Genomic DNA, 5,950 nt, shown 5'->3' on the forward strand with positions numbered 1-5,950 from the left:
AATGGACGTCAAGACTGCCTTCTTGTATAGCAAGGTGAAGGAAGAAATCTACGTTGATCAACCTCCGGGGTTCGTTGACTCAAAATTTCCTAATCAGGTCTACGAGTTGGACAAGGCACTGTATGGGTTACATCAAGCTCCTTGAGCATGGTACGCAACTCTAACAAAACATTTGCTCGAGCATGGTTATTCACGTGGCACCATTGATCAGACAATGTTTATCAAGCATGCTGGAGATGATCAAATTCTTGTGCAAATCTATGTTGACTGTTGGGATTAAAACCCTAATTGTGATTTGATGAACAAGATGCGGAAAATAAGAACAAACACAAATAATGAAGATTATGTCGAATGATCACTCGATTTATTGAAATATGAGGAATAAATTACACTTAAAGTATAGACTAAAGAATCTAACACTACATAAGAAACCTCACGTGGCGGCTACATTTTGCCTAACTCTCTTAACCCTAATTATGAATAATACATGACTATTTATAGGGAAAAGACAAGTCTTGGGCTTTTAACCTAGAATTCATCAAAGGGGCCCATTGCCATCATCCATGGAGTGCTTTGAAACCCTACAATCTCCCCCTCAAAGTATGGAATGGATGACAATGCTTTAACTTCCAAAACAAGCATCTAGCAAATAAAAAGATCTGCAACGAGGAATATATGAAGCAATCCACGAATCTTGATTCTTCAATAGTCTTCAAACACGGGCTCTAGGATATATAAATCAAGCACTGAAGTAATGTCTTTAAACTTCATTTTCGAATGTAATCCCAAAGAATCTTCATGAAAACCAAACCCGCCATAAAACCCATTTCAGAACAAAGAAACTGAATCACTTCTTGTCTTTGAAGAGCTCCCCCTCCAAGTCACAATGATCTTCAAATAAGCTAATGATATAAGCCATCAAAAAATATCATGTAACAACCCAAACTTTAAGATTCGTAACGCCACTTGATCGAGAAAATACAAGAAGTCGGAGATATAACAAGTCCTTAGCAGAGCTCGATGAAAAACTTCCGCTGTAAAGGATACTTCTCTGTAAAAACTTTAGTAGAGCTCGATGAAGAACTTCTGTTGTAAAAGCTACCTTCATAATTCTCCCACAAGCTTTATCAAAAATCTTCAACTTTGAAAAGTCACAAATCCAATTTCGAATGGCCATACCAAATTCTCCCCCGATTTATAATCAAAAACATGATTATAAAGCCTTCAAATGGTCATGAGAATGATCTTGAATGGATAAAAATTTACTATGCTCCCCCGCGACAAAAAGATATACACAATGAAGTATAAAATCCGAAAAAAATCGTGAAAATTTGACGTTATCACAAAAAAAAACGACTTTCCAAACCGCCAAGACTTGATGGAATCTTTATTTTTCTGTTCACGTAAAAATATGAGCGTTGAAAAATCCAAAACTGTTCACCAGCCCTTAAAATTTCAAATTTTTCGAAAAATGGGCTGAAATTGTCACTTGCTGAAAAATAGGGACTGAAATTGTAATTCTGCATCAATACTCCCCTTCATTTGTAACAGATTCTGGAAATGGTCCATAATCGCCAAGCCATGAAAAATACAGGGACCGGAATTGACAAATCGTAGGTGTTGCAGGGAAAAAAAAAGAAACGTTAAGTCATCTTCCCCAATTTACCCCTGATTTAAAGAACACGACTGGAAGGGGGCTCATACGAGCATTCACAAACGAAACCACACATACGATTCCAATCAACTCCTTGTAGACTTTCGTTTCAAGTACAAGCAACCGAACCTAGGTTCGTTTCAAGACCACCATTTATTCACCTGAAGCGAACACAACCGAACGTTCAGTTCGTTTCTTATTTCCATATCAAGCTTCATCAGGCGAAACTCCTTTCGCTTTCGGTTCATCCTTCATTCGCTCCAACCATTAACAAGCGAACCCAATTTCATTGATACAAAAACAAAACCGAGCATCACGATTAGAATAAGGAGCGAAACCTTAGCCAAGCCGAACCATAGGGTCGCATTCGGTCCTCCCCTCTTTTGTTCCAAGTGCTTTCGTTCCAAGGGCTCACAAACGAACCCAATCATAGGTTCGCTTCCGATCGCAGATAAGGATTTCACACCGATCTTGACTTTTCTGTTGACCAATGTTCGTCCCAATTGAGATTGATTCGTTTGCAGTTCATGAAACACCCATATCACAGTCCATTTCGTTCGTTTTTCGTTTCTAGCACAAACACGCGAACATTAAATCATTCCAGGTTCGTTCGTGGTTCACCTCCAATAGTCAATTTTGACTTTTTGCCTTGACTGGTGTTCTTCCAATTAAGTTCCAATTCCAATTTCATTCGTTCCCAGTGAGATTCGATTTCAATCGTTTCCAATATCACTCTTCCAATTCCCAGTGAGATCAAACATTACAGTTTTGTCCAATAAAACCACAACCCAGTTATGTTCATCCGATCTTTATCTATTCATCACTGGTATTCAAAATTGCCAAACATCCAATCGCTTTAAAGAAATCGTCAAAGCACATACGATCAAGGATTCACAAAAATTGGTTCCCAAACAAAACCGATTGAAACAAGTAGGTTATTTAACCACAGACTCGTACAAGAAACACCAAGATCGATCAAAGATTGATTACTAAATGAACACACTGTAACACGGAGAATTAAGTCGATTGAAATAGCTAGTAATCGAAACTGTGAAAAACCCAAACATAATTTTGGATCGATTAAATTACAGGAACACATAATCGACATAAGATTAAACGAACAAGGGATGAACGCTTGCGGATCAGACAAATGAACAGTGAAAGGGATCCATGGGCTTATAGTATGAGACAAATGAACACTACAGTGATGATGGGCTCGCGACAATTACGACATCGGATGAATACAGAAAAAAAAATTGGGGTAAATCGATCGAATAGATCCAGATTAACAGTAGATGAACAATGAACAACATAAATCTCCATGAACAGTAGATCAAACAAAAATCTTGATTCCATGCAGCCAAAACACCAAAATCTTCAATAACTTGTGCAGAAAATCATCAAATCAAGAACCGATACTTCAAAAATCAATAGATTTTCAAAGACCCTCTCTGATACCACTTGTTGGGATTAAAACCCTAATTGTGATTTGATGAACAAGATGCGGAAAATAAGAACAAACACAAATAATGAAGATTATGTCGAATGATCACTCGATTTATTGAAATATGAGGAATAAATTACACTTAAAGTATAGACTAAAGAATCTAACACTACATAAGAAACCTCACGTGGCGGCTACATTTTGCCTAACTCTCTTAACCCTAATTATGAATAATACATGACTATTTATAGGGAAAAGACAAGTCTTGGGCTTTTAACCTAGAATTCATCAAAGGGGCCCATTGCCATCATCCATGGAGTGCTTGGAAACCCTACATTGACGATATCATCTTTGGGTCAACTAGTCCGCAGCTTTGCAAAGAATTCGAAGGTTTAATGAAGAAACGGTTCGAAATGAGTTCGTTGGGAGAAATGACCATGTTTTTGGGGCTTCAGGTCAAACAGAATTCAACCGGAATCCTGCTACATCAAGCCAAGTATGTGGAGGATATTCTTGAGAAGTTCGAGTTTCGCGATGCTAAGTCTGCTTCAACACCAATGGCAAAATGACCTCTTCTGAATCCAGATCCTGAAGGCGAATCCGTAGATCAGAATCACTATCGATCAATGATCGGATCGCTGATGTATCTTACTGCAAGCCGACCGGATATCATGTTTGCAGTTTGTCAATGCGCACGTTATCAGGCTAATCCTAAACTTTCACATCTTATTGCTGTCAAAAGAATTTTTCGGTATATCAAAGGGAGCCAAAAATTGGGTCTTTGGTATCCGAAGAATTCTGAATTTGATCTTTATGCTTTTGCTGACAGTAATTATAGAGGCTGTGAGCTTGACAGGAAATCAACATCAGGAGGATGTCAATACCTAGGTGACAGACTAGTTTCGTGGCAATGCAAGAAGCAACACACTGTCTCAACTTCCACAGCGGAGGCGGAATATGTTGCTGCATCGGCTTGCTGCTCTCAAGTTATCTGGATCCAACATCAGCTGTTGGACTACGGTTTGAATTATCTAGAAACCCCTATTTATTGTGATAATGAAGCTGCTATCCAAATTGCCAAAAACCCAGTCCAACACTCTAAGACCAAGCACATCGACATTAAAATTCATTTCATCAGAGACTGTTATGAACGTTCGCTAATCCGGCTAGAACAGGTCCACACTGATAATAATGTGGCGGATTTGTTCATAAAGCCATTTAACAAAGCTCGCTTCGATGTGCTTGTAGGCTTTCTGAAAATAATTTGTTTTGAGGATTAAGTTTTTTTATTTTTATTTTTATTTTATTTTTCTTTTCTTCAACTCAATTTTCAAAATGTTTTATTTTATTTTATTTTTATTTTTTATTTTATTTTATTTAATTTTTTATTTAATTTTCCTTAGGATAGATTAAATTTACGCATTTTTATTTATTTAATTTTTATTTTTTATTTACCTTTATTCTCACACATGCACAAATTTAGGGGGAGAAAAACTCAAAAATCCAAAAACAATAAAAAATTCAAAAAATCCAAAAACAATAAAAAATTCGAAAATCCAGAAAATTAACATCATTGCTGATGATTTTGTTTGTAGGTGTTGTGACGGGAAATGAAATTAGCAAGTGATAATGGGCAATCTGAATCGGCGTAACGTACCTAAGTTGAATTGTCTACGCTCTGTGCTCGATGCGTTGGTAGGTACGAAAAATTTTAAATGGACTTGACTAGAGAAAGTTGAACCTAATGAATTTAAGGACTTGACAAACTTTGACCTAGTTAGATCCATTTAACCTGATGTCACGACGCTCGGATAGGTTGAGCAGGGAGATATACATGGGAATCTAACGGTCACATTAAATAACCCGTATCTAGAACTGTGGATTCACTTTTCCTTGATGTGCGGATTCTGTCCTTAATTTCGGTTGGATGGGGTGACTGGTAAAATCCGATAAATTAGGTCTGTAGAAAATCGTTTTCTTTCTTTCTGTCTGTTAGTCATATGTTGTCTCATTTGCATGACTTCCAATCCGACCTGGTACACAACATATGCAACTCTATTTCTCTGCATGTTATATAGATGAAATTCCTCTTATCTGTTAGCCATATGCCGTCTCCTTTGCGTGACTTCCAATCCGACCTGGTACACATCATATGCAATCTTCTACTTCTCAACCCCTCTGAAACAATAAGTAATAGAATTCTGAATCTATCCTCTCTCTGAATGATTGTCTGCTCACCCGGTGTAAGGAGTACTCTGGAAGTTCTTGATGGCTGGGGCATATCAGGAAGCGGGAAATACGTTCTAGTACACTTAAAATTGAACACATATAGATTGTCTGTAGATCTCGCTGCTTGATTTAGGAGGACAACAATATCCCTGGTTGTAGTCAGTTAAATGGTCTTAAGAAAAATTTATTTAAGAATTAGGGCCAATCATGATGATAAAATTACAATTAGGTATATGCATATGTCATGTCATTGGTAAACTGTCCAAAATTGTCACAAATTTTTCATGTTTAAATGGACCACAATACTGGCGATCGGTCAGACGTAGATGTGAAGATAAGGGTACCGACAAGTGGAATAAGATTGCCCAACAACTTTGATCCCAGCGTCACAAGTTCAGTCACAGTAGTTAACTTTTTGAGACTATGTTTTAGTTAAAGCTAAATTATTTAATTTTAATTTTAATTTTATTTTTTTAATTAATTTTGTTTCAATCTTTAGCTATTAAAATTAATAAGTTTTATTTTTAGTTTTTTTATCTTTGTGCATAATTAAATTTTAATGTCATTTTAATTTTATTTTTAATTTAATTTAATTTTAATTTTACTTTAGTAAAAATCCTCAA

This window comes from Lactuca serriola, chromosome 3, assembly GCF_051521515.1.
Source record: "Lactuca serriola cultivar US96UC23 chromosome 3, Lser_US96UC23_V15, whole genome shotgun sequence".
In the NCBI taxonomy this organism is placed as follows: domain Eukaryota; kingdom Viridiplantae; phylum Streptophyta; class Magnoliopsida; order Asterales; family Asteraceae; genus Lactuca; species Lactuca serriola.